This window comes from Acinonyx jubatus, chromosome D3 (assembly GCF_027475565.1).
Source record: "Acinonyx jubatus isolate Ajub_Pintada_27869175 chromosome D3, VMU_Ajub_asm_v1.0, whole genome shotgun sequence".
In the NCBI taxonomy this organism is placed as follows: domain Eukaryota; kingdom Metazoa; phylum Chordata; class Mammalia; order Carnivora; family Felidae; genus Acinonyx; species Acinonyx jubatus.
In genome coordinates this window covers 50,156,982-50,179,089 of record NC_069392.1, presented here as the reverse complement: position 1 = coordinate 50,179,089, position 22,108 = coordinate 50,156,982, and the positions used below count along the sequence as shown (strand labels likewise).

At 34.5% G+C, this 22,108-nt stretch overlaps 1 long non-coding RNA gene across 2 annotated transcripts in view; it reads right to left on the bottom strand.

Moving 5' to 3' along the window:
- LOC113602346 (uncharacterized) overlaps positions 1-19,658 on the bottom strand; it is a 111,382-nt gene extending 91,724 nt beyond the window's left edge. For both annotated transcript variants that reach the window (XR_008291840.1, XR_008291841.1), the window contains exon 1: positions 19,285-19,658. This is a non-coding gene — a long non-coding RNA (uncharacterized LOC113602346). The remainder of the gene's footprint in view (positions 1-19,284) is intronic.
- Between the last annotated feature and the right edge of the window lie 2,450 nt (positions 19,659-22,108).

Genomic DNA, 22,108 nt, shown 5'->3' with positions numbered 1-22,108 from the left:
ATGACATTTAAATTTCATCAGCTCACAGGTCCCAAAGCTCAGCATCTCAGTAACACAAATAAGGTGTAGATGAGGTGTGATGAGGTGCCCATCACAACTCTTCACTACCTGTAGTTCTGTGAAGATAATGAAATGAATTATCTGCTCACAACATTCCCAGACTACAGTGGTGAGACAAGCATTAGGTAACAATAGACATTTGAGTTCAAAACTGGGAGAAATGTGAAGAAAACGAAAGCACTGGTCCAGAGCCATTCTGAAATTCAGCCAGGGTAAGTTTCCAGGGCTGGGAAGAGTCCTCCTGGCTCTCATTCCACCCTCTTGTTTCTGTGTTCAATCCTGAGCTTTTGGTTTTACACTCCCAGGAGGCATGATTCTGTTTTCATGAAACTGGGTACATGTTTGTATCTGAGTAGTTTTTCACACTGCTTTCTGTCCGTAGAAACATGGGGGTCAGCAGCCTTCTTTCTTGTTATATTCTCATAGTCTTCTTGTCCCTTTCCTTTCCATTTCTGCTGATATGAAATTCTCAAGAAATGGTGGATTTTTTGTGGATTTTTCATGGGATCACTTCATTGGAACATGGCTCTTCCACAGATCTTTCCGAAATAATCCCTTCCCTACTTTTGGCTTCTACTGAGATGGGTGATAGGCAATATCCTTAAACTGTCTAGAGAGCCTCTGATTTGACTGAATGACTCTGGTTTGATTTTGTGTGACTGAATAATCTATTGATCTTTCTGATATGTTAAGGCATTGAAACCACCATACTCTCAGCTTTCTCTATGTTCTACTTTCCAAAGAAGTCTCTTAATTTTACTGTTTTTCTGTCATCTGAATAGGCTGAGAATTTTCCAAATCATCAGGTTCTGGTTCAGTTTGTTTAGCACATCTTCCCTTAATTTATCTCCCTCTTCCCCCATTTTACTATAAGCAACATCTTCAATATTTTGAAAATTGTATCCATTGCTTACAAGGTCTGCTTTCCATATATCTCCAGGACACAATTTGCTAAGCATTTTGAAGCTTTATAACAAGGATTCTGTTTCCTACTATTTCCAGTAGCATTTTTCCCACTTTTTTTCTGAGTTCTCCCTAGCATTTCCTGCAAAGAGAATTCCTCAGTGGGAAGAGTAGCCAAGAATTGGCATCTTTAATCTAATATTGTGTTTATTTAAACAAAAAACAAAAAACTGATAACTTATGAAGAAAAGTAATTAGACTGCTTAAGAAAGCAAAGTAATTTCCAGTAATTGTTAAAATCATTTTATCAATCTCCTTTTATTTGAATTAAGATGGACACTTTTAAATACTCATTTATCAAAGTAGGCTGAATGGTATCTTTACTTGGAACTTTGTTAATAAATTATTTGCAACTAATTGCAGTTAATATGAATTAAGCCATATATTTTGAAAGAAAGCTATGGCTTAGATTTGTGTGTAACTAATTCAAATTAGATTTTCCTCATTTATTTAAAATTAGTGAATGCCACTTTTTGCTCATGTAGGTTTTCTTTTTCTCATCTCATAGAAATTTACCAAAAGATCTCAAAAAATAACTTTAAAAAATCAAGTTATTTATTTAGAATTTGTTTTCAAAATAAGCGAATGAAAAATAAGCAATAGTAATTTAAGGATTTCACAGAGATGACTGAGGCAGAAGATTAAATGATATCCAAAGGAAAACATGAGTAAATATGATATTATTTAACCTCTTCTGCTTTCGGTAAGAAGGAACCAAAAGATCAGGTTTTCTGTTTGAGTGACAGTTCAATGGCATTTCATTTCCCAGGGAAAAATGAATTCAGAAACCAAGGACTGAAATCAAGCATTTATGAAGGTTCAATTGGAGCTTAATTTAAAAACTCAAAAGATAAAATCCTTGATGTTCTCTAGTGGTGATTCTTCAGAATGTTATTTTATTCTTGGAGACTTAAAAACTTAGAAGCATTATTTCTGAGAGTGGTATCACCTAAATGTCCAGGTATGTCTTATATATGTAGATTTGTCACTGTAAAGATTAACAAGGGCATTATATGATTCAATAATATTTGAAAACATTATGTTTTTAAAACAAGGACTGAAATAGACTTGCTCTTTCTTGTGAAATTAAAATTTACTGTAGATGTCATAAAATGACTTTAATAATTATCTGTTAAAAATCAGGTCTTTTTAAAACTTCCACATGGAAATAGGAAAACTAGGGAAAAGCAGGAATTTGTTAACATTCTTAAGGAAATGTTAAAAAAATTAGGATAAGTCCTCTCTAATGGAAATGTGAACATATGTTAAATGTGTGTAATATATTTTCAATCCACCATATATGTTCTACTAAGTGTATATGTTTATATAACAAATTTTTATTTCACATCTATGTAATATATAGTATATTAATAAAGTATATTATTAACTGCATTAGAATATAGTATAATATAAATTGTGATGCATGTTTATATACAATTATAATATAATATATTAAATATGTAATATTAACATAACATATTAATGTATGTAGTTTATTTAACTTCTATGTTTATGTTATAGTGTATGCATATGTTATATTGTATTATATAAAATATGAAGCACTGAGTTACAAAAAGTATAAATAATATATATTATATATTTATAATAAAGTTGTTTTCCTCAGCATATGTGCCCCTGTGTAAACATAAGTAAATCTTAATATGCGTTTTAATGATGGTTACAATGACTCTACATATAAATGCAACTTACTTTATTTATTACTACTGTCATATTGCAAACCCTGTATAGCCATCCTAAATAACTTAAAGTTTCATCTTTCTGTATCTAATTACTAGGTTCTTGGCTAGAACATATGACATTTTGATATGTGTTGGAAATTGTGGAAAAATAAATTACAAACTATGTTTTTATTTTGTTTTTTAGTAAAATCACTATTATTTGTTTAACAAATATTAATACAGCACCCACCATGAGTCAAGACTATGCTATTTACTAATATTAAGCCAAAGAAAAAGAAATATACAATCCCTGCTCTATTGGAAAGGAATATTAATAGGGAATATAGTTATAAAATAACCACATCATCAAATATTTAAAGGAATTGTGGTGAATAATAATAATAGGTTGTTATGCTGGTATATGAGACAAGGGGCAGATCAAGATGAAAATTTCAGTACAAAGTTTTTGAGAAAGAGTTGTTTTAGATAGGTTGTAAATATTTAGTCTTAATTAAAAAAAAGAGGAAGAATATTCTGGAAGAAGGAATGCCTTCTAAGAAGGATACAAAGAAGAAACTAGCATAGTCATTGAGAAAAAGACAAGGGCAATTTGATCAGAAAGAAGAAAACAAAGGAGAAAAAGGTATAATATGAGTGGCACAAAGTTGATAATATTTAGATTCTTCTGGTTCTTTATGTCTAAATTAAAAGGTTTGCATTCAGGTAAAGAACAATGGGCTACCACTGAAGAATCTCCAGACAAGATATGATGGAAGCTTGTTGTAGGGCAGACATAATGAAGGTGGAATGAAGCTGAAATTTATGTAGAAGTCAAATCTGTAAAACATGGTGGCTGGTCAGATATGGAAGTTTGAGAGAAAGGACGTAAGAGGAACTTACAGATTTCTGCCTTGTGCAGTTGGGTGAATACTGCCACTATCTAGGGTATTAGAATATTTTCTTTCTTTCTTGTTTTCTTCCTTCCTCCCTCCCTCCTCTCTCCTTTCTTTCCTTCCTTCTCTCCTTCCTTTTCTTTTTCTCTCTCCCTGTCTATCTCAGTCTCTTTCTTTCTTTTTTGTGTTGTTTTTACACAGTTTTCTATTTCTTCCCTTGGTTAGAGAATCATAAATTCAGGTTATAACATTTTGAGCTAAACATGCTTATGAAGTATCACATAATTATGTCAATTAGGCTTTTATAATATCTGGTACTTAGATTATATCAGACTATATTCTTAGCTTATATTCTTTGGATAACAACCCCTAAATGGTATTCAAAGCTGTAATAATGGTGATGTCATGTCAGGAGAAGGTACTAAATGAGAAGACCAAAGAGTGAAACATGAGAAAATACTGCATCTAACAGTAGTTATATATGTATATATGTGTATGTATATGTATATATTATTAATATTCCAAGAAATAGAAAAATTATCATTTAAATGTAGTATTTTGTACAAGATTTATAATTATCTTTCCACCTTTCTATTTTTTTAATGTTTATTTTTGAGAGACAGAGAGAGTCAGAGAATAGCTGGGGAGGGGGAGAGAGAGAGGAGACACAGAATCCAAAGCAGGCTCCAGGCTCTGAGCTGTCAGCACAGAGCCCCACTGAGGGCTGAACCCCAGGAGCTGTTAGATCAGCACCTGAGCCAAAGTCGGCCCCGTAACTGACTGAGCCACCCAGGTACCCTGACTTTTCTTTTCTTTTTTTTCTTTTAATTTTTATTAATGTTTACTTCTGACACAGAGAGAGAGACAGACAGACAGAGAGTGGGGGAGGGGCAGAGAGAGAGGGAGACACAGAATCTGAAGCAAGCTCCAGGTTCTCAGCTGTCAGCACAGAGCCGGACGTGGGGCTTGAACTCAGACCACGAGTTCATGACCTGAGCAAAAGTCAGATGCTCAACTGACTGAGCCACCCAGGCGCCCCGCCCCTGACTTTTCTATTTTTAAATAACCTTATCGTTCCTCAGTTTCTCCTTTTTAAATATATTTGTCATTATAGGATATTAAAGAATAATGTATGCATGATGTTATCATTTTATAAGGAAATACTGGGAGACAGAAGCATAAGTAAACCAAATAACTGAATTTGGAAATAATGAAGGAAAACAATTCTATGAACAACAGAGATGAGAAGGGAAAAGTGGCTCAATTGGTTAAGTGTCCAATTCTGGTTTTCGGTTCATGTCATGATCTTGGGGTTGTGACATAGAGCCCCAAGTGGGGCTCTGTGCTGAGCATGGACCTTGCTTTGGATTCTCTCTCTCTCCCTCTCTCTCTGCCCCTCCCTCCTCTCGAAATAAATAAATAAACTTAAAAAAATAATTAAAAAAAGAATTTCTTATGTTCTGTATTGGTTGTATGCTACATGGCAAAATAGATGATGTATAATAGTTTCTCTTAACTCTACCTGTTGATCTAAGTTTATGAAAAAAGTTCTGGACCAGTACTTTAGACGTTACCAGAAGCAGCAAGCATAGGAGATTAAATCTAACCCATGAGACAGTAATTTATGATATAAATTACCTAGTGAAAATGCACTGCCTTTTATTATAGGACTTTGGTGCTACAGGAAGTTGTTTAAGAGAAAGATGTAATTACAAATGCATAGGATTTACAGTGTGAAAAGTAATTAAAAATGTTACCAGGGACTTCTGGTTTTAGCTCTAACATGTAAACAAGTAGTGGTCACTCATGTTCTTACTATAAATAAAAGGTGGAAAACTGAAAAATCGACAACTTTTCCTGGACCTGTCAGGGAACTGAAGACACAGAGAAAGCTGTCACTGAAACTTGGAAGGGACAGGTACTTTCAGAGAGATAAAACTAAGATGAGCTTACAGGGAACTAAAGCTGTTAGAGACATAAACTGGTAGGAATACCTAACTGACATCTTGATAAGTTGGTAGAGGCTACTGTGGACTAGCATGAGTGTGAAAAAATCCTGAAGGTACAGTTTTAAGGAAACCCCATAGATTGTGAGATTTACCTCCAGAAACCCCATCAGACACTCCTATAAAAGATGCTTACATTCCATGGGAAAGAATTTTGGAGGTCTTCTCTCAGTTCATGGATGGCAACCCCTCCTTACCTCAGCCTTCCAGATTTAATGTCTCACCGAGGGAGAAAAACTACAGTCCAAAGGGGTCAGGACTTAAAGAGCTATACACAGGAGAAATACTTCTAATGGTTAAAGGCTGTAGTGAAGGAGAAAAAAAAGAAGACAGCATGTAGGAACAGATGGGTAATATAAACAGAAATTCAAATTCAAAGAAAAAGTTAAAAAAAAACTACTAGAAGAAAAAAACACTGCTACTGAAATAAAAGATATTGCTGATGGGCTCATTGGTAGAATGAGCATAGCTGGGAAGAGAATCGGTGTATTTGAAGATGTGTCAATGGAAACTTCCACAATTGATATGTAAAAAGGAAAAAAAAAAACTGGAAAGAAAACCCCCAGAATATCCTCCAACTGTGGGACAATTTAAAAAGGTGTAACACGCATAATCAGAATATTAGAAGGATAAGGAACATAAAAGAACAGAAGAAATATCTGAAGTTATAATTGCAGAGAATATTCCAAAATTAATGGTGGACACAAACCACAAATGCCGGAAGTCAGACGACACTATGAAGCAGATAAATACCAAACTTTTTGCACCTAAGCATATCCCATTAAACTGCAGAAAATCAAAGACAGAGTTGGGGAAAGGGAAAACCTTACCTACAGAGAAACAAGAATGGTGATTACATTGAGCTTCTCTTCACAAAGTATGAAAGTAAAAAGAGTGTAGTGAAATATTCAAAGTACCAAAAGAACCAAACTATCACCCTGGAATTCTGTATCCAGCAAAATTATACTTTAAAAGTGAAGGAGAAGTAAACACTTTCTCAAACAGAAAAAAACAAAAAACAAAAAAAAAAACTACGGGAATTCTTTGCCATCAGATCTGCCCTGCAAGTAATGTTAGTGGAAAGTTTTTAAGCAGAAGGAAATGAGAAGGCTGGCTCAGGAACTTTCATCTTCATGAGAAAGAGTGTCTCCGAAGGAATCAATGAAAGGAAGACAAAATCTTCCTTATTTTTCTTATTCATTATTGATCTAAAAGATAACTGTTTAGCGCATAATGGTAACAGTGTACTAGGGCATTATATCACATGAAATAAAATGAATAACGGAAGTATCACAAATGACACGAGGGAGGAATATTTTTTGATAAGGGAGCTACACTAAACATGGAGCAATACTGTGTTAAATGCAAGTGGACTAAGATTTATAAAAGTAAATATTGTGCACAATAGAGCAATCACTAAAAAGGAACAAAAAATTATATGCTACAATAGGAGATCAAATGGAATATACAAATTGCTCAATTAAAATCAGAGCACAGAAGAACAAGGAAAATAGAAACAAAGGATAAATGGAAAATAGAAAAGAGTTGCAGAGATGGTAGATATAAATGTATCATTGTTCATGTTCAATGTGAATAACTTTTCAATTTTTTATCTTATTTAATTGGCCACAGGCTAAATATTTGCTTTAAGTCAAAAGGTATACTGTTTTTCTGGAAAATGTAAAAAAAAATATTTAGAGGTCCCTAGATACAAAAGATCATTCTTAAGTCTCTATAGTAAAAACAAAACAAAACAAAACAAACCTTATTTCCTCATCATTTAAATCAAAGACCATTTCAAAATTATATCCATATAAAAAATGACAATAAATACACTAAAGCAGTTGGGTGAGCACACATTCATCAAATTTGATGAATGCTTTTCGTTTATGACCGGTAAAGAATGTTCAACATCACATTCACTTCCTGTGAGTTCAGGAAGTGAATGTGCAAGGACTCTTGTGAATCAATGTTCTCTTGTGTATCAGGCAAAGATTTCTCATTAGAGGTTATTTTACACTCTATTCACTTTATTTCACTCAGGGATTAAGGTTCTAAATTGTTGATATTTTTGAAATTCATATACTTGAAAACCACTCCAAACATGAGCCAGCAAGGAGGAGTAGCTTAACTCCATTTACACTCCAATAAATGCCAGAGGCATGCATTACTGTTAGTCTCCTTGCAGGTGAATCTTTTCACCTTTAAAACACAATTATTACACTTTCCCCTGTTGTTACTCAGCCTTAAGAAAATCTCCAAAGTCTTGGAGGTTAAAAGACAGATTGGAAAATCTATATATTTATGGCTATGCTATAGTGGATTAGGAAAGAAGAAAAATCTTATTTCTAAATAGCAAGTGATATATTGGATAAGAAAACAGAGAGGAAAATTCTAGAGTAAATAAAGAAAAGGATGATCAGGACATGAGAGTGACTCTGAGGATTCACATCACCCAAATTCTGTATCTCCTGAATTTTCAGCCTCTAATTCCTTCCTATTTTTTATCAAACAACAGGAATCCCTGCCAACTTTGATGAGACCAAACTCCAAGGGCAGTGACTGTCAAGTAAGGAGAAAAGAAAACATGTTTTCCTGATTTACAATATAGAACTTGATAACGTTTTTTAAAATTTTTTACCCAGAAATCTTATAGTTAAGTCCTATAAAAATTAGTATTATTAATATTAGGCTTATAGAGCCAGGCATCCTGAATCCTCACCAGAGCACACTGGCATTTTCTGCCTTTGTGACTAAGTTGTGTAAGTTTTCTTGCCAGTTTTCTCCTTTACATAGTGGTAGCTCCTTCTGTACAAAATCCCCATGAGGATCAAATGAGATAATTGATGTGAAGTGTTCATCACAGAGACTGCCACGTACTAAGCACTTAATATATTGGTTACTAATATTAACTTCAATGCCTTATACTGCTTACAATTATTTGTATACCTACTACCATTTAAAAAGATAGTTGAACTTTTAGAATGTGTCCAATTCATATGTTGCAATGGTGTTTTCATTTAATGTAAGTTAATTTTTTAAAGACTTCATTTTTAGAGCAATTTTAGATTTACAACAAAATTGAGAGAGAGGTATAGCGATTTCCCATATACCTCTTACCACCCCCCCACGTGCATGTATAGCCTCCCCATTATCAACGTTGCTCATGAAAATGGATTTTTTTTTTACCTAAGAAAAAACCAACATTGACACATCATAACTACCCAAAGTCCATAGTTTCCAGTAGGGTTCACTGTTGGTGTTACCCACTCCATATGAGTTTGGACAATGCACAGTGTCATATATTCATCATTACAATATCATATACTTTTACTGCCCTAATAATCTTATGTGCTTTATTATTCCTGTCCCATTCCCACACCCCTGGAAACTACTGATCTTTTTTGTTGTCTCCATAGCTTTGCCTTTCCCAGAATGTTAAATAGATCATTGGATTGGTATAGTACATAGCCTTTTCAGATTGGCTTCTTTCATTTATTAATGTCCACCTAAGGTTCCTCCATGTCTTTTCATAGCTTGGTAGCTCATTTATTTTAAGTGCTGAGTAACATTCCATTATCTGGATCACCCATAGTTCATCTATTCATTTACTGAAGGATATCTTGGTTGTTGCCAGTGTTTGAAAATTTTGAATAAAATTCCTATAAACATCTGAGTTCAGGTTTTTTTGTAAATATAGGTTTTTAACTCTTTAGGTAAATAATCAAGGAGTGCAATTACTGGATACTTTTGTGAGTATGTTTAGTTTTGAAAGATACCCCAAAACTATCTACCAAAGTGGCTATACCATTTTGCCTTCACAATAGTGTTTTTTTTGAGTTCTGACGAGGAAGAAATAATGACAATAATTCATATTGAAAAATATATATGTAGTATAATAATTTTTAAGATAATATTATATTTAGTATATCACAGCTTCCTCTTAATAACATGACACATTTGATAAGTCTGGTCATTTACCAAATCCCCATTTGACTACATAGTATAGGGAGGCACCTCAAATGAAGAATAGGGTGATTGCATGTGTTTGTTTAGCAAGCTATTGGCACCGTATCCCCTGATAATCCTAACTAATAACCAGGTTGATTAATTGTCACTGTCACTGTTCTCAAAATTGTATTTAAGTTCTTCAGAGACCAATGATGATTCTAGTATTGGAATCCCTTCTCAAAGAAATTTCGTCTTTTCTAGTGTTGACTAATTGAAATACAGAGAGCTATTTTAACAGTGATTCAGGTCTAGGCAGCCATTTAAAGTGGTATCAGACATTTTGTCAGGATTTTACAAAACTAAGCATTCTCAACTTAATCAAGGTGGAGGCTGGGCTATGTAGCACAAGAGGCCTAATTTTGTGAAGGTCACAGAGCACTGTTTATGATTTGTCTGCCTTCATTCACTTATGTAGTAAGCCTTACCAACCATACCCAGTGAATCTTATTTCCAGATACAACTGATAAAATTGTAGTGTTGCACATTACATTATGTTATAATCTGGTCAAATATCATGAGTAGTCCTGCCTGTATTTTGCTGGATGGAGGGAAAAGGTGAACAGGACACCCATCTGTGCATATGTGGTAAAACAAATGCCGAGGCCACTGCCTGTAATTAAGTGTCCTGCTCTTCTCAATAAGCCATGGAATTAATTTATGATAGATTTATGTGGTTGCTAACGGTTCTTTATTTGATTTACTATATCAGTGAGGCCTATTTGTTTCAAAGCAAATATCCTTGATTATATTAATAACATAAGAAAACTTGCTTTTTTTCCCCTCTAGGAAATATAAATATTAACCCTGAAAATCATTTATCAAGAGAAAATTTAGATTTGTAATTTAAAAAATGTGAACTTGATTTCTATTTTTTCCAATTATTGGCTAATGATTGTAGACAAGTCATTTTACTTCTATGAGTGTCAGTTTCTTCTTCTGTAAAAGAGATACATGGAAGTATAGCAATATATGTGGAAATATTTTATAAACTGTAAAGAAATAACATTTTAAATCTGAATATTGGTAAAGAATGATTTCAATGACTTAGTCTAAAGAAACATTCATTCAGGTTCTCATGCTTTTTTTTTTCTTCTTTTAGTGTTTGATTTTTTTTTCCCTACATTGTTAATGTGTCGAAGGGAGGTTTAACTTGCTCACTGTGATTTATAAATGGTATTACCTGGGAATAATTATATTTGTGAGTGAATATATATTTCTTCAGTTTTCTTTACTATTTCTACAATAATAGCTCTTATTCTTCTCTTAGGTTTTCTTATCCTTTTCAGCTTTTTCTAAATCATGACACCTTCATCTTATTTATTTATTTTTAAAATATAATTTATTGTCAAATTGGCCAACATACAGTATGTACAGTGTGCTCTTGGTTTTGGGGGTAGATTCCCATGGTTCATGGCTTACATACAACCCCAGTGTTCATCCCAACAAGTGTCTTCCTCAGTATCCATCACCCATTTTCCCTCTTTCCTTTCCCCCCATCAGCCCTCAAGTTTCTCTATTTAAGAATATCTTATCGTTTGCCTCCCTCCCTCTCTGTTTGTAACTATTTTTTCCCCTTCCCTTCCCCCATGGTCTTCTGTTAAGCTTCTCAAGTTCCACATATGAGTGAAAACATATGATATCTGTCTTTCTCTGACTTATTTCATGTAGCATAATGCCTTCCAGTTCCATCCATGTTGCTGAAAATGACATGATTTCATTCTTTCTCATTGCCAAGTAGTATTCCATTGTATATATAAACCACATCTTCTTTATCTGTTCATTAGTTGATGAACATTTTGGCTCTCTCCATGATTTGACTATTGTTGAAAGTGCTGGTATAAGCATTGGGGTACATGTGCCCCTATGAATCAGCATTCCTGTATCCTTTGAATAAATTCCTAGTAGTGCTATTGCTGGGTCGTAGGGTAGTTCTATTTTTAATTTTTTGAGGAACCTCCAGACTGTTTTCCAGAGGGGCTGCACCAGTTTGCATTCCCACCAACAGTGTAAGAGGGTTCCTGTTTCTTCACATCCTCACCAGCATCTGTTGTTTCCTGAGTTGTTAATTTTAGCCACTCTGACTGGTGTGAGGTGGTATCTCAGTGTGGTTTTGATTTGTATTTCCCTGATGAGGAGTGACATTGAGCATCTTTTCATGTGTCTGTTGGCCATCTGGATATATTCTTTGGAAAAGTGTCTATTCATATCTTCTGCCCATTTCTTCACTGGATTATTTGTTTTTTGGGTGTTGAGTTTGGTAAGTTCTTTATAGATTTTGGATACTAACCTCTTATCCAATATGTTATTTGCAAGTATCTCTTCCCATTCTATCAGTTGCCTTTTAGTTTTGTTGATTGTTTCCTTTGCAGTGCAAAAGCTTTTTATCTTGATGAGGTCCCAATAGTTCATTTTTGCTTTTAATTCCCTTGTCTGCAGAGACTTGTTGAGCAAGAAATTGCTGCGGCTGAGATCAAAGAAGTTGTTGCCTGTTTTCTCCTCTAGAGTTTTGATGGTTTCCTGTCTCACATTTAGATCTTTTACCCATTTTGAGTTTATTTGTGTGTATGATGTAAGAAAGTGGTCTAGTTTCATTCTTCTGCATGTTACTATCCAGTTCTTCCAGCACTATTTGCTAAAGAGACTATTTTTCATTAGATAATCTTCCCTGCTTTGTCAAAGATTAGTTGGCCATACATTTGTGGGTCCAATTCTGGGTTCTCTATTCTATTCCATTGGTCTATGTGTCTGTTTTTGTGCCAATACCATACTGTTTTGATCATTACAGCTTTGCAGTAGAGGCTGAAGTCTGGGATTGTGATGCCTCCAGCTTTGGTTTTCTTCTTCAATATTACTTTGACTATTGTTTTGATTGGGATTGCATTGAATGTGTAGATTGCATTGGGAAGTATTGAAATTTTAACAATAATTTTTCTTCCAATCCTTGAGCATGGAATGTTTTTCCATTTCTTTGTGTCTTCGTCAATTTCCTTCATAAGTTTTCTATAGTTTTACATATTTGGTTAGGTTTTTATGCTAGGTATTTTATGCTTCTTTGTGCAATTGTGAATGGGATCAATTTCTTAATTCCTCTTTCTGTTGCTTCATTATTTTTGTATAGAAATGCAGTCAACTTCTGTACATTGACTTTGTACCCTGTGACTTTGCTGAATTCATGTATCAGTTCTAATAGCCTTTTGGTGGACTCTTTGGGTTTTCCATGTAGAGTATCATGTTGTCTGCAAAAGGTGAAAGTTTGACTTCTTTGCCAATTTGGATGCCTTTTATTTCCTTTTGTTGTCTGATTGCTGAGGCTAGGACTTCCAACATTATGTTAAACAACAGTGGTGAGAGTGGACATTGCTGTCATATTCTTGATCTCAGAGGGAAAGCTCTCAGTTTTTCTCCATTGAGGATTATATTAGCTGTGGGCTTTATATGTGTGGCTTTTATGATGTTTAAGTATGTTCCTTCTTTCCCGACTTTCTTCAGGGTTTTTATTAAGAAAGGATGCTGTATTTTTTCAAATGTTTTTTTCTGCATCTATTGACAAGATCATATAGTTCTTATCTTTTCTTTTATTATGTGATGTATCACATTGATTGATTTGCAAATATTGAACCAGCCCTACAGCCCAGGAATGAATCCCACTTAATCATGGTGAATAATTCTTTTTATATGCTTTTGAATTTGATTTGGTAGAATCTTGTTGAGAATTTTTGCATCCATTTTAATCAGGGATATTGGCCTGTAATTCTCCTTTTATAGTGGGGTCTCTGTCTGGTTTGGGAATCAAGGTAATGCTGGCTTCATAGAATGAATCCGGAAGCTTTCCTTCCATTTATTTTTTGGAACAGCTTGAGAAGGATAGGTATTAACTCTGCTGTAAATGTCTGGTAGAATTCCCCTGGGAACCCATCTGGCCCAGGACTCTTATTTGTTGGGAGATTTTTGATAACTGATTCAATTTCTTCGCTAGTTATGGGTCTGTTCAAATTTTCTATTTCTTCCCATTTGAGTTTTAGTAGTGTGTGGGTGTCTAGGAATTTTTCTATTTCTTCTATGTTGTCTAGTTTATTGGTATGTAATTTTTCATAGTATTCTCTGTTAATTGTTTTGTATTTCTGAGGTATTGGTTGTGATAAATCCATTTCCATTTGTGATTTTATCATTTGGGTCTTTTCTCCTTTTGAGAAGTCTGGCTAGGGGTTTATCAATTTTGTTTATTTTTTCAAAAAAACAACTTTTCGTTTCATTGATCTGTTCTACTGTTTTTATGGATTCTATATTGTTTATTTATGCTCTGATTTTTATTATTTCTCTTCTTCTGCTGGCCTTGGGGTTTCTTTGCTGTTCTGTTTCTAGTTCCTTTAGGTGTGCTGTTAGATTTTGTATTTGGAATTTTTCTTGTTTCTTGAGATAGTCCTGGATTGCAATGTATTTCCCTCTTATGACTGCCTTTGCTGCATCCCAAAAGGTTTGGACTGTCATGTTTTTATTTTCATTTGTTTCCATATATTTTTTTAAATTTCTTCTTTAATTGCCTAGTTGACCATTCATTCCTTAGTAGGATGTTCTTTAACCTCAGTGCATTTGGAGGTTTTCTAAACTTTTTCCTGTAGTTGATTTCAAGTTTCATAGCATTGTGATCTGAAAACATGCATGGTATGATATCAAGTCTTTTATACTTGTTGAGTGCTGTTTTGAGATCCAGTGTGTGATTCATTTTGGTGAATTTCTGTGTGCACTCAAGAAGAAAGTGTATTCTGCTGCTTTTAGGTGAAAAGTTCTGAATAAAGCTGTCAAGTCCATCTGGTCCAGTGTATCATTCAGGGCCATTGTTTCTTTATTAATTTTCTTCCTAGATAGTCTGTCCATTGTTGTAAGTGGAGTATTAAAGTCCCCTGTAATTACCACATTTTTATCAATAAGGTTTCTTCTTTTTGTGATTGTTTTATATATGTGTGTGCTTCTGAATTGGTTGCATAAACATTTACAATTGTTAGCTCTTCTTGATGGATAGACCCTGTAGTTATGATGTAATGCCCTTCTTCATCTCTTGTTACAACCTTTAGTTTGTCTGATCTAGTTTGATATACTTATGGCTTATTCCAGCTTTCTTTTGACTTCCAGTAGCATGATAGATCATTCTCCATCCCCTCACTTACAATCTGAAGATATCTTCAGGTCTAAAATGGGTCTCTTGTGGGGCGCCTGGGTGGCGCAGTCGGTTAAGCGTCCGACTTCAGCCAGGTCACGATCTCGCGGTCCGTGAGTTCGAGCCCCGCGTCAGGCTCTGGGCTGATGGCTCAGAGCCTGGAGCCTGTTTCCGATTCTGTGTCTCCCTCTCTCTCTGCCCCTCCCCCGTTCATGCTCTGTCTCTCTCTGTCCCAAAAATAAATACACATTGAAAAAAAAAATTAAAAAAAATAAATAAATAAAATAAAATGGGTCTCTTGTAAACAGCAAATAGATGGTTCTTGTTTTTTTTATCCATTCTGATACTCTATGTATTTTGATTGGAGCATTTAGTCCATTTACATTCAGTGTTATTATAGAAAGATGTGGATTTAGTGTCATTGTGTTATCTGTAGGTTTCATGCTTATAGTGATGTCTCTGATCCTTTGTGGTCTTTGCAACATTCCACTCACAGAAGCCCCCTTATCCTTTTCAGCTTTTTGAGGAACCAGTTTCTTATCCAGAATATCTACTTGGTTTTGTCAGCTTTTGGGATGATATTTTTATACTCGGTTATTTTACGTGTTGCATATTTTATTATTTACATTTTTTTAAAAAATGTGCTGTTTAGATTGATTTGTAGAGCCAGAATGAATTGCAAAGGCATTTATAGAAACATCTTTTCACAGCTGGCTAACTGAGGCACAGAAAGGCTAAGTGGTCTGTGCAAGGTCACTCAGCTAGTTTGGGTGAATCTGTTCACATTCACTGACTAGGTTAGTGATCCATGTATTTTTCATAAGATCATTGCTTCAGATAATGACACAAAATACAAAATGGTGTCAACTATGTGATAGATTGATTGTGCCTTAAAGGAAAGATCAATCTTAAAAAAAAGAACTTTCACGTTCTTTCTTATTTGTAGTCCTGAACTTCCAGCACCTCTGCTGAAATGTGTCAACATACTCATTTGGGGGAGAAGGATCACTAAGTTTTCTGGCATAAAGCACAGAGAATTTCTTTGGTACTTCTTAGCTTTCATTTTACCCTTGTCATCTACACTTAATAAATTCCCCCCCAATGACTAGACACATGAAGAAAAAAATTCTACAATCAAATCATCATCACTTCATTTTGATTTTTCAAAACAAGTTAAGAGCTAGCTATATATTCACAGCCCTTATATTTTGTTTTTGCCATACAATAGAAACTACTTAGATTCAGAAGGATTTCTGTAAATTGAGTGTACCTAAATTGAGAAAGTAAGTACATATTTCTGCTTCTATTTTTATAACAGTTTCTATTTTCAGAAACCTTATTTCTATGTTCATGCATATGCACTGCATTTATTTTCTGTATTCTGATACTCTTTTTTTAATGGTATAATACCCTTATTAAGACTAAAGTATATTAGGAAATGTGCCTGCTTCAGCTTTATTTTCTTATCACCAAATAAAGTGCCTTCAACATAACCCATACATAAAAAAGACATTTTGAGTTAAATTGCTGACAGCTTAATCTCATATGAGCAGACTTCAACATTTATATATGCAATTCTTGTCTCATACCTCAACCCCATTTTTAATTCAAATTACCGGATAAATGGTGTCTATTGAATATAATATTGTATCACCAGTTTCACCATGTCTATAATTTCCCACAATATTTACTTTTCATTTAAAATATTCTCTTTAAAGCAATCACTTGTGTTATCCCAGAGACTATGGTTTAAACTGTGGCAGTATATTCTCTGTATTTTGTCCACTGTAAACTGCACTAGTTTTTTATTCATTCTTTTAATAATTCATCAGTTTGCTCATTTTTAAACTGAGTATTTGCCTGCTTTATGCCATAATGAGCATGATATGGGTACTTTAAAGAAGTTGAAATAAGGCAGGTTTGACCAGAACTCAGATCAGGAGGAGGAAACCTGGTGTGAATGAAGTTTGAATACTAGGTCATGGCCCAGCCCCCCAGGGAATTATAGACTATATTAAGGATATTATAGGATACACTAATGATTTGCTCCTTATTCTAAAAACAACACAAAGCCCTTACAGTATTTTAGGCAAGGGTGTGAGTATGTTTGGCTTAATTGTATAAAGATCGCCTATATTCCCTCTTGAGAATGCATTGGTCAGAGAGTTTATTACACAACATATGCATAGAGAAAATCTGGGAGATAATTGCTTGTCATCAAATGATGACAATGGAAAAAGGTGATAGTAGTATTGAATCCATGTAGTAATGATTAATTGCAGAGAAGATTAGAATAAAAAGATGTTCCAAAAAGTATTTCATTATTTATTTGCTTTTAGGTATTTGTATTTTTTTTCACGTTTCCCCTTTTATTACCTTACCACTGCAGCAACTCCATATAAATAAATCTGTGACAACCTCTCTGATTACTTTCTAGGATAAATTCCTATAAGTGAAATTACTGGTAAAAGAATATTGTATTTTAAATATGTGTTGGGATATACTGGCTATTTGTTTTTCAGAAAAGGTGTGGTAATATGCATTGCCTTCAATTCAATAAGAAAATATGTCACAGTATTGAATGTCCATTTTGTCAAGCTTTAAAGGTTAAAAATCATTATTTTAATACACATCATGAAATATTACAAAAACTTGTCTACTTAAATTATATAATTTTATGACATTAGCCAAATATGCTTTATTTGTGATAATTTTTCCTAGAGTCACAGTTATCTTTTGATGTCATGCACATTGTTTTTAGTATACATTTTATCAATTCCTAACTCAAATCTCTTTTTTCAGTGAAGTCTAGCTATCTTTACTACTCTGTGCTGTGATATATCTGACACTCTTACCATTTTCTCTAAGGTACTTATCATCAAATATATGATATAATTTACATAATTATGTAAATATTTATAATATATATGTATATTTTTTTCACTGAGGGATTTTTTTTAATTTGTACTGAGCTTGCTATAAAGTATTGCTGAGCTAGAGCCAATTTTCCAGGGCTGGACAGGGGCAAGGAATGCAGGGACCCAGCCAGAGAAAAGCCAGGAGCTTCGGTGTGGTGCAGTGCCTCTCAGTCATCCATATAAACAATTAGTAAGTTAGGCAATAAAAAGAGGATGAGCCAGGGTCAGAAGGGCAGATCAAGGTCCAAAGGGTGAGAGCCTGCAGGCTCTGGGGGAGGAAGGGGAATAGAGTTGAGTGTAGACCCTGAGCCTCCTTTCCCAGGCCTCCAGATCAATTTAGGGCATATGGAGAAGAGAGGGGTTTCAGCCAGAAGGCATCAGTAAAAGAGAAGATAATATTTTATCGTTTCTCTCATCTGTACCATAATGTAGGTTCTATAAGTGCAATGGTCATTTTCTGGTTTATTTATTGATGCCTCCCAAGCGTTCAGAACAGCATATAACTGTTGATCAATAAATATTTTTTGGATGAATTTGTTAAATTCTGTTAAATTTTGTTTTGTTCTTTTTCTATGGCTTCTTTTACTGTGTGTACCAATAGAATATTTCTCTCCTTGATGAATCTGAAAAGTATTCAACTATATTTTCATTATTGTGGGCATATATTATCGTTTTAATTCCATTAGAATAATGTAATCTTCTTGCTAATTTTTGCAAGTTTTGCTTTATTTATTCATCTAGATAGCCTTTAGAAATGCTTTTTCCATAGTACTACAAAAATCACTAGAGATTTTGATTTCAGTTCATGGTATATTTCTTTTTCTTTTTCATGGTATATTTCTGAATTTATTTTAGTTGTAAAGCTTTTAACATCAGAGTTTTGCAGAGGATAGTAACACAGAACATTTGAGTTAGACCATAATCACACATTCAGATTTTCACAATTTCACAATTTTACAAGAAGGTAAATGGAAATATAAATACTTAAAGCATTAGAAATACAGTGATTAAAACTTAAAAACTAAGGGTGCCTGAGTGGCTCAGTCGGTTAAGTGACCCACTCTTGATTTTGGCTCCTGTCATGATCTCATGGTTTGTGAGTTCAAGCCACAGGCTGTGTGCTGACAGCACAGAGCCTGCTTGGAATTCTCTCTCTCTCTGCCCCTTCCCAGCATGTGCTCACTCTTGCTCTCTATCTCTCAAAATAAATAAATAAACTTAAAAAAAACTTAAAAACTAAATTTTGAAAATGTCCGGACACAATGAGAATTTGTCACAAGTAGAATTCCTAAAAGAAATGACCAGAGAAATACTGTAGTCCACGGAAGCACTTGGACTAGGCTTAGATCAATGGAAGTCAAGAACTGTTTTGACTATGGCGGAGACTTTTCCCAGAACCAAAATAGAGATATCCTTTAGCCTCTTCTAACAAAAAGTTTTTACCAATATCCTAATAAGAATAAAATACCAGAACCATACTGTTATTTTACATATGTTTTGTTAATAAATACTGTCACTTTAGATATAGAAATGAAGCTATATAAATATGGGGTAAGAGTCGTTAAACACATAATTATCAACTGGACATGTTTTTACTACCTATTTTTTCCTTGAGATTTTTCAGTGACTTCTCATTGTTCTTAAAATAAAATAGAAGACTATTAGCATGGATTTCTGAGGTCAGTATTACCTGGCTTCTGCTCATCTCTTGAACCTTCTTTGATACCATGGTCCTCTTTGATCACCACTCTCCGGACATACTGCTCTTTTATTGTCCTTTGCATATCCCAAGCCCTTTCAAATCCTGGAGCTGTGTATTTGTTCTTCCTTCCCACTGCATATATCTCAGTGTTTCCCACCCATCAATTCAATCTCAATAATCATCTCTTCCCTGGCTTCCCTGGCTATCATATCAAAAGTAGTCTATAACCCCAACTCTCCAGTTCCTAACTTGCCATAATTTCTCCCTTGGTATTTCCTTCATCTCACTGAACATAATCTGACATTCTATATCCACTTATGTGAAGAGACTTCAAGAAGTCTTAGTATATCTTTTGGACAAACCAAATGATCTGATTGTGGGAATACAGAGGACAGAAGAGGTAAAGTAAGGCAAGAGCAGCCTGTGCTGAATGTAGCCCACACTGGACACAGCGGCTGCTCAACCAAAGAAAAAACAAGACATGATGGAAACACCATACGCTTAAAACAGCAGAAATATTTTTCCTTTCAAGATGAAATGCCTAGGTTTCCAAGGAATACTGAGCCCACCTTTACCCCTTCACCCCATGCATTCTTCGTGAGTTTGCTAATGTATATGCATAGGCTGCCAAGTAGTTAGGGTCATGATAAGTGTTTGAAGACTTTTTAACTTATTTTTCTGCTTTCATTTCCACGTACAATAGTTCACTGTCCAATAAATACAAGAGAGCTACCCAGGTCGAGGCTGCACCCAGCCCTATCTTGCTTAAGGGGGTTTTTCTTGGTACAGTCCCTCCTGGCCAAATCATTTGGACTCTGAGTGATCCTTTCCTCTCACATCGCACCCAGCAAGGCGACATCTGGTAGCTTAAAAGTAATGATGATTTAACCAAAATTTCAGTATTAGAACTTTCAGAGGTGCTTTTATCTTTTTCTTCCAGCTGTAACATATGATCGTTAATGTGACTCATCTGTCAATTCCACCCTTCCTTGTTTCTGAGCGCCTTTCTGTTTCTCTTTTTGATGGTATATAGTTTATCTCTTATTCAAATTCACCAAGATAGGGAATCAGAATTGTGGGGCAAAGCTCTCACAAACCCTTTTTTTGATTGCTTACTGGAGTCTATGGTTGGGTGCCTTTATGTCCAATTTTCTTTCTTTTGATGCAAATAACCATGGTCAAATGAGAGAGCAATGTATAAGACCTTTCCAGGCCTGCCTCTCAGCTAAGAGCTATGAAAGAGACGTAAAAGCTACTTTTAGGAGAGAAAGGTATTTAGGCAGCCAAATAGAACCAAAGAAAGCCATTCCCATCATAGGAGACAAGATGAGTTACATTCCGCTCTTAAAGATGACCAATAAATGTATAATCCTATTTAAATAAGCTACCCTTGCAATATGCTTAAGAAAGACTGACTCTTTACTAAAGTGAAGGAATAAGGAGATGAACTAGAGAATTTTCTATCATTGGGAACCTAGGTGGCTCGGTCAGTTGAGCGTTCTACTCTTGATCGTGATTTGTAGGATCGAGCCTGAGTCAGTCTCCATGATGAGCATGGTGCCTGCTTGGGATTCTCTATCTCTCTTCATCTGACCCTCTCTCCCACTTGTGCTCTCTCTCTCTAAAATAAAATTTAAAAAATGAAATTAAAATTTTTAAAAAGATAATTTTCTATCATTATAATCATTGGATTTTTCAGATGACTGTTACATAAGACTTGTGGCAAATTCCACGTTACCTAGCTGGATGTATATTTCCTAGATTTTATCAAAAATGATTTTTTTTTTACAAAAGAAGAAAAAAAACAATAGATTATTCCTATTGAGGTTCTTCTTTCACAGGGAGAAGGATCCTTGTGAATTAAGTTACATTTTTCTCCATTGCAGGTGTTAAATACTGCAAAGCATCTTTATAAACCACGAGGGAGGTGGTGAGCTTTTTGAACAAATACTCTTTTCTTTTGTCGTTGAGTAAGAGTGATTTACCCAAGTGGCAATTCAATTGTTACAGTAGAAGGTATAGAATGGATACACAGCTTCACAAATCTCTGTTGGTTTTGAATATACAAGTGAAGTACTATCAAATCACCACTAGAAAAAAAAAATAACCTCAGACTGTTCTAGTATAGATATGCAGATATCAACTGTTCCACTGGATATTCAAGAGGGGGAGAAATGTAAACGCTTTTCTTTATTCAAGATATTTATGAAAGAAAAATAAATTGAGTGCATGTTTATGACCTCAGAGATTGCTGTGGATTTCCATTTTATGTTACAAAATATTCATCAAAAAGGTGAAAGTGAAAGTGAAAATGACTGTGGAAAGTGATAATAAAGGTGAGATAGATGGTGAAAAGCCTTTGGATATAGACTTAGATTCAAATCTCAGTCCTGCCACTTTGCATATGTGAATCACAGGTTTGGTAACTTTCCCCTTCAAGTCTTTATTAACTTGTATCTAAAGGAAGATTATAAATTCTTTCTTGTGAAATTTTAAGTTTGGGAAATGGTGAATATACAACACCAAGAATAGTGTCTGTCACTCAGTATGTGAAAGCTGTTAGACATTAGGATCTATATGATTCAATAGATTTATTCACTCAACTTGGCTTGTTTTCTGTATTCCAATAGCTATGCACTCAGCTAATGTCCAGGCATTTCCAGCACTATTGATCATATTTGTCCTTAATGTATATAGCTACTTTTTTGATTCATTTGTTTT